At 46.4% G+C, this 8,197-nt stretch overlaps 1 long non-coding RNA gene across 1 annotated transcript; it reads right to left on the reverse strand.

Moving 5' to 3' along the window:
* Positions 1–250: 250 nt before the first annotated feature.
* Positions 251–6,973, reverse strand: LOC140419655 (uncharacterized). The gene is made up of 2 exons (XR_011945953.1): positions 6,549–6,973; positions 251–3,649 (listed from the first exon to the last, which is right to left on the reverse strand). It is a non-coding gene; the product is annotated as an uncharacterized lncRNA (long non-coding RNA).
* Between the last annotated feature and the right edge of the window lie 1,224 nt (positions 6,974–8,197).

Genomic DNA, 8,197 nt, shown 5'->3' on the forward strand with positions numbered 1-8,197 from the left:
CCACAGCTCTGCAAATTCCTCCCTTTTAAGTATTTACCCATTGGAAAGATACATTGAATCGGCTTCCAGGCAGATGAGAACAACTCACTGCGTCAAAAAGTAAAATAAAATCTCCCCCCCCCCCCCCCCCCCGGCTCCTTTGTCAATTACCTTGGAGGGCCGCACTTTCTGTTAAAGAACCTGCCAACTCCTCTCGCCCACTTTCCCTAAAGAGCATCAATCTAATCATGAAAAGGCATGAGAGATGTAATATTTTTACTGAAAAAAGTTTATTAATGAAACTGAACATGATTAAAAACAGAAAATTACTGGGAGATCAAAGCCAACAAGAGTAACAGGATGTTCACAATGTTCTGGGCCCCAATGGTTTCCCTTCGGCTCCTCTGTACCCTGTTCCCATGATTCCTCGCTTTGGACACAGGGGTACTGAACCCTGGGGGTCGTGTCACCATCAGACATGGTCACCCCCCTCCAATGCCCCATTTGGAGACCCATTTCTCAGTCAGTCCTCCAGGACCTTCCTGTCTCTCTATTAGTGCGATACCCATGGCAGTTTCCCACTGGGGAACAGGCCCCATTATTCTCAGCTAAATTCAGCCCTCAGCTCCATCACCGGGCTGCCATTGACATGTGTAATAGAGACAGAAAGGTGCCAGAGGGTCAAGTGAGAAGTGAAAACTTGTGTCTCTAAACAATTGTTAAAATCTCTGTAAAGATCAGTAACTTCTCCAAAGAATTTAAAATTCCCAGTGAAAGAATTACATCACAGGATTTCACGTTTTTAAGCAAAAACAAACTTTATACATAAAGGAAAAAGAAAATAAAAAGCAGGACACTGCAGTTTATAAAATGTCTGCTATAAACTCAGTTCTACTTTTCAAGTAATGATATCCAGCACTTGGCCCGTAGCCTTGTATATCAAATGCACATCTAAATACTTCTTAAATGTTATGAGGGTCTCTGTCTCCACCAGCCTTCCAGGCAATGAGTTCCATACTCCCACCACCACCCTCTCGTTTTTCCTCACATCCCCTCTAAACCTCCTGGCCCTTACATAGATACAACAGCCAAGGGTCATAGATGTAAAGTAAGTGCGTGCATGTGTCCATCCATCCATGTTGCTCATAATTGTATACATCCCAATCATGTCCCCTCTGCTCCAAAGAAAACAATCCTCATCTGTCCCGCCTCGGTTTATAACTTGTTTTTTTAATTTAGAGTACCCAATTGTTTTTCCAATTAAGGAGCAATTTAGCGTGGCCAATCCACCTAACTTGCACATCTTTGGGTTGTGGGGGTGAAACCCACTTAAACATGGGGAGAATGTGCAAATTCCACACGGACAGTGACCCAGGGCCGGGACTCGAACCGGGGTCCTCAGCGCCATAGGCATCAGTGTTAACCACTGTGCCACCCCGCCTCTCTTCATAACGGCAACTCTCCAGCTCAGGTGACATCCTGGTAAATCTGCACCCTTTCCAGTGGTATGATATCCCTCCTCTAATGTGGATTCCATAATTGCACACAATACTCTAACTGTGGACGAACAAACATTTTATTCAGTTCCAACATAACCTGCCTGCTCTGAAACGATGCGCCTCGGCGAATAAAGGCAAGTATACTTTACCATCAAACTTAAAACGCCCAGACTTCAAGTCAAGATTGCGAAGGCAGCCAATTCTCAATCCCCACTACCCTCAAGGGACCTGGCGTGCGAGCATTCCCTATCCAGCCCCAACTCCCCGAGTCGGTGAGGATAATCAACACCCCATGCAACAAGATTTACAAGCACTGAAGACGAGCCCTCACCGGGGAGTTTGCCCCATCGAGCAAAAGGATTCTCATCTCCACTTCCACTATTCTCTTGATTTCGCAGTTCATCAAAGTGAGCACCAACAAGCTGCGCCACGGAGCAGAGACCATCGGCCACAACATCCTTCCTAATGGCAGCCAGCATCACAATGTCAACAGCACAGCCGAGGTGTAGGTCTGCTCACCAGCAAAACCACCACTGCAAGCTGGGCCCACCCCAGCCACCTCAACTCGGATCCTCATCACTAAAGTCCAGCCAGGAGCTTCCAGGGACATAGTACAAGACACGTGCTCCAAAAGCAGGTATTTATGTGATGTCCATCCAGAATAAAAACAAGGATTAAAAGATGAGTATCGCCTTGGCTTGAGAAAATGCAGCCGCTTCATGTGCTCACGTGTCTACCCCCTTCCCCGTTTTGCAGTTCGATGAGGGTCAGAGTTCTTACTGCCCCCACTCGGTGTTGAAGGTAAGATGGTGGACAGCGCAGGCTGCGTGCCTGGAGCTACTGTTTCCCGGCGATCCAGCAGAGACTGCCCGAGTTCAGTTCCACAGGACAATATTACAGGGGCTAGCAGCTTGGGGAAGGCCTTCCACCATTCCCCCGAGACATTGAACAAGGGATGCATTTTCCCAGGTCTGGAAGCTTGAGGTGTTCAGTTGTAATCAGGGTTCCTTTTATTGTTCGAGACAATATGTTTCATGTTGAAACCTTTGTTTCAGAACAGTTAATGTTGAGGCCATTGGCACTATTATTGAAGATTAAGATTTGCAACCAGACGCCTTTGTTGGTAACTGGTTGGGGCAGACAGACCGTCTGCTGGGCCACTGTGTGGCTTAGCTGGAATGTTCATGTGATGCAAGATGTGTTACATTCCAGGACATCCGTGGTGTTAGCCTTTGTTCACTTTGAAACTCCTCAGAAACTTGCAGAAACCAGAATGTGACCTGCTGGAGTCAACCCGTCAGCTCAGCAACTGTACCTTCCGAAAAACATTAATAAAAAGACTTAATAAAAGTATGTTTCCTCTTCCATCTTGATGGTGATGTATATTTCATTGAAAGTTTTTAAAAATCTTTTTAACTTGTTACTTTCCCACCTGTGAACAGTTAATGAATCCTATGAAGTTACCATTTGAAGTGTCCATTCTGGCTGGATGGTTAAGGCTTGTGAAACTTGATTGAATTTGCAATGGTAATTTCTTGTACCCCATAAATCAACCTGTCATTTGTGAATTTGCTGGTGTTTCTTGAGGGTGGATGACTGAGTGAATCCCTTCCCACAGTCAGAGCAGATGAATGGTCTCTCCCCAGTGTGAAGTCGCTGATGTGACAGCAGGGTGGACGAACGATGAATGCCTGCCCACAATAAGAGCAGATGAATGGCTTCTCCCCGGTATAGCGGTGCCAATAGATTTCTAGCTGGGATGGGAAAATAAATCCCCTCTCACATTCCCACGGTTTTGCCATGATCCAGGTGTCTCTGCCTCTCCCCAGGTTCAATGATGATTTGAAGCCTCGCCCACACACACAGAAAACACGTGTACAATCCCTCGCCGCTGTGAATGGTGCAATGTCTTTTCAGACTATGTCAGTGTTTAAAGCTCTTTCCACAGTTTGTACAATGGAATACGCTAAATTGGGTGTCTGTGAATCCCGGTGCTTTGGCAGTCACACTGATTTTTAAAATCTTTTGAATCAGGTTGAACAGGCAAACATATTTCCTTCTAGATTCAAAGACCGATGATATTCAGGTCATGATGAACTGAGTGACTCAGTCAGAGCTCGACTTGCGTTTGGTTTGAGATTTTCCTCCGTAAATCCTCTCCTTCCATTATCCTGTGAAAGGAGTTTGCAAAAGACATTACTGCCGGTACAAGATAGAAATTCAGAACAGACAATTCTAGTTTTATGGAACATTCTTTCCTCTCTCATTTACTGAAAAGCTATAAATCTCCATCCAACACATTCTCCCTCCATTCTCACCCTTCTGTACCTGATAGGCAACCTCCAAACTCTACTGAAGGTTTTGGTTCAGGCTGATTGACAAATCTATGCTCACTGCTTCTTATCCTGAACACAGAGACCTCAAAATCTTCATGCAGGCTGCCAGACAGATGTATGTCCCTGGCCCAAGGATGGAATTGAACCCGGGTTCCGGCTGCTGTGAGGCAGCAGTACACCACTATGCTGCCCTCAAGGAGATCGATAGGCCAAATGGCCTCCTTGAGGGCAGCACTGTGGCACAGTGTTAGCACTGCTGCTTCACAGCGGCAGGGACCCAGGTTTGATTCCAATCTTCGGTGACTTGCTGTGTGGAGTTTGTACGTTCTCCCCTGTCTGTGTGGGTTTCCTCCCATAGTCCAAAGATGTGCAGGTTAGGTGGATTCGCCATGTTAAATTGCCTCTTGGTGTTGTTGCATCACCCTGGGCTAATGTGCGGTCAATTCCAGGCCCACAGATCCGGAGTCGCGACACGAGTGAATGAACCAACAATTCGTATAAAGTATCCGACATCTTTGGCACTTAACTGCCCCAATAACTTACAGGCATCAGATTTGTAAGTGAAACACAACAACTGTTTATTTATAACAAAGATAGGAATAAGACAAGCAATAATTATAATAGAATAATGACCAGATAATCTACCAGTCCCCCCTTTTACCATCTGACCCTCCACCTAAACGCACACAAGACACTCAAAGGGAGGAGAAGGGGTAAAAATAATAAGAGGATTAATATGAAATGGAAGATGAGTGTCCTTGCTTCAGATGCTGAAATTGTTGCAGCAGCAGGCTGTCCTCCCAAGCCGAGGGGTGATTGTAACCAACGGTTGGATCGCCAATGAGGATCTTTTGGCAGTAGCATTCAGCCAGAACTCCCAGCTGTAGGATTCCCTGTGGGGAAATCACTTTAACTTGTGTTAACCTGAGCCTTCACTCTAAACGAACAGCCTCAGTCCTGTGTTTTTAAGTTTTTGGTCTCACTTTCTCCCCAGCTTCAACTTGTGATTTAAACTTCACTGCTTTCCAGACTCACCAGAATGTCCCCTAGCTTTACTGAGGAAAATGGAGTATCAGAGAAGCACCTTCCACGAGATCTTAGAGAGATCTGGTAACCTTTCAGGGAGAGAAATCCAAAGAGTTCCTCCAGCTCCGTCTTCAGGCATTGAACACTAGTTAGAAGCGGAAAGTTGGCTGCATCCATTTACCTGGAGTGAGCTGCAGGTTTGAGAGAGTTTTACCCTTTCAAGGAGAGAGAAACTCAAAGAGCCTCCTTCAGCTCGGAGTTCAAAACAAAACTAAAAACAGGAAACATAGTCTCACAGAGGATGGGACTATTCCTGAGAATGGAGCAGCGCTCCGAAAGCGAGTGATATCAAAACAAACCTGTTGGACTTTAACCTGGTGTTGTAAGACTTCTTACTGTGCTCACCCCAGTCCAACGCCGGCATCACCACATCATGAGAAAAACCTGACCAATCAGCACAACCTATTGATAAGGCCCGGCAATCTGAACCAGTCGATTGGCCGACAGCCAAGTCCATCAAGAAGTGCCATCATTGATGTCAGACCAAATAGCATATCCTGCTGGAGATCCCTGTTTTAAAATTAAAGGTGAAATCCATAAGACCATAAGACATAGGAGCGGAAGTAAGGCCATTCGGCCCATCGAGTCCACTCCACCATTCAATCATGGCTGATTTCAACTCCATTTACCCGCTCTCTCTCTATAGCCCTTAATCTTAAAGATACTGGCATATTTTTGTCCATATACAAATAATGAAATAGAATCATAAAATCATCATAGAATCCCGACAGTGCAGAAGGAGGCCATTCAGCCCATCGAGTCCACACCAACCCTTTGAATGAGCACTCTACCCATTTACATTCCCTCTTCCACTCACCTTATTCCCATAACCGAGAATCTAATCTGCACATCCCTGGACATTAAGGGGCAATTTTGCGTGGCCAATCTATGGTGGCAGAGTGGTTAGCTCTCTTCCTTCACAGCTCCAGGGTTCCAGGTTCATTTCCCGGTTTGGGTCACTGTCTGTGCAGAGTCTGCACATTCTCCCCATGTCTGCGTGGGTTTCCTCCAGGTGCTCCGGTTTCCTACCACAAGTCCCGAAAGACGTGCTGTTAGGTAATTTGGACATTCTGAATTCTCCCTCAGCGTACCCGAACAGGCACCGGAGTGTGGCGACTAGGGGATTTTCACAGTCACTTCATTGCAGTGTTAATGTAAGCTTACTTGTGACAGTAAAGATTATTACCTAACCTGCATATCTGTGGACTCCACAAAGAGGCCGGAATTGAACCTGAGTCCCTGATGTTGTGAGGCAGCAGTGCTAACCACTGTGCCACCATGCCATGTTAAATAGAAAAACAACAGAAATTAAAAGGGAAAACAAGGGGCAGACAGGGATTTAGAAGAGGATCCTTACAATGTCCAAAAGGTTAGGTGGGGTTACAGGTGAGCAGGCATGGGCCTAGGTAGTGTGCTCTTTTTGAGAGTCAGTGCAGAGTCATTCCTTTCCCTTCAACAGTCGTAACAGCCTCCCCGAACAGGCGCCGGAATGTGGCGACTAGGGGCTTTTCACAGTAACTTCATTTGAAGCCTACTTGTGATAATAAGCGATTTTCATTTTTTTTAATTTTCAAATTGCTGCAAGTCAACAATTGAAGCCCAGAATGAGAAAACAAATAGAAAATGAGAGGAAAAGTGTTTTACTCACAGTTGTTGCTCACAGGAGGAAGTATCAGTCTGTGCAGCTCAATTTTCACAAAGCCCGCGCTGATTGACATGAGGACCAGAGTCCTTCCGGTCCACCAACACTTCCTATTGGTCAATATCTCAGCATGCAGCTCACGGGACAACCCGCTCATACGCAGTTTACCCTCTCCCTTGGATATGCGCAGTCGCAGGTCATTAGGGAGGTGGCGATCACCGGAGCGGCTTCTCGCTCTGGCCGGAGCCGGCAGCCGTTTGCGTGGAAACCGTGGAGGCGAGACCAGGCATGCGCATTGGAACCCGGAGACGTCACCACGGAGCAGAGTAGTTCCTATTGGCTGATTCAGGCAGGAGTCCATTGTGACGTCACAATACGGAGGTTGAACAATGAAATTGTCTCCCTTCAACATCTGGGAGGAATGATGTGGAGATGCCGGCGTTGGACTGGGGTGAGCACAGAGTCTTACAACACCAGGTTAAAGTCCAACAGGTTTGTTTCAAATACTAGAAGCACTGCTCCTTCCTCAGGTGAATGAAGAGCTATGTTCCAGAGACATATATACAGACAAATTGAAAGATGCAGATACAGAATTTGTCTATATATATATATATATATATATGTGTTTCTGGAACATACCTCTTCATTCACCTGAGGAAGGAGCAGTGCTCCGAAAGCGAGTGTTCGAAACAAACATGTTGGACTTTAACCTGGTGTTGTAAGACTTCTATCTGGGAGGAAGTCAGTGTTTCACCCTTTCCATTTCTCGTCTCATTCTGGGGGCAAGTTGGTGACTAAACCCCAAACTTCCTCTGGTAGCCACAGGTGACTGACCTTTTTGGGTTCTTGTGTATTGAAGGAATGTAAACAATGTAATAATCATGTAAAGTCTATCCATCGCCCGTGTACCATCACACCTCTTTTAATGTATTTTCCCAATCCACCACAACTAATTTGTCCTTTATACGTTCATAATTTCCTTTGTTCAAATTTAATACCCTGGCTGCAGATTGAATATCTCACATTCAGACTTCCGGGTGCGGCGATGACCAGCTGAGTCGCATGTTTCGGCAGCTCCCGGTGAAACGGACTTTTGGGCTCTTAATAGGAGCCTCAACGGCAATTTTGACGGCTAAAAACACTGTGCGGTAAACCAGAAGGGAATCCCCCCTGGATACGGATGAAAAAAGGAGGAGAAAGTGGCCGGATTGCAGTGGATCCTTTAGAACAGCGGCAAGGAAGGCAAGCAAAAACCAAGATGGCGTCGGAAGGTGGCAGTTTAACATGGGGCCCTGAACAACAAGAGTTCTTGAAATGCTGTGTGGAAGAGCTCAAAAAGGAAATGAAGAAAGAGCTGTTGGCCCCGATACTACAGGCGATCGAAGGGCTAAAGGAGGAACAAAAGACCCAGGAGCGGGAGCTTCGGGTCGTGAAGGCAAAGGCAGCCGAGAATGAGGACGACATACAGGGCCTGGTGGTGAAGACGGAGACGCATGAGGCACATCAGAAACGATGTGTGGAAAGGTTGGAGGCACTGGAGAACAACGCAAGGAGGAACAACCTGAGGATTCTTGGTCTTCCTGAAGGTGCGGAGGGAGCGGACGTCGGGGCATATGTGAGCACGATGCTGCACTCGTTAATGGGAGCGGAGGCCC

The sequence above is a fragment of the Scyliorhinus torazame genome, chromosome 5 (assembly GCF_047496885.1).
Source record: "Scyliorhinus torazame isolate Kashiwa2021f chromosome 5, sScyTor2.1, whole genome shotgun sequence".
Classification (NCBI taxonomy): domain Eukaryota; kingdom Metazoa; phylum Chordata; class Chondrichthyes; order Carcharhiniformes; family Scyliorhinidae; genus Scyliorhinus; species Scyliorhinus torazame.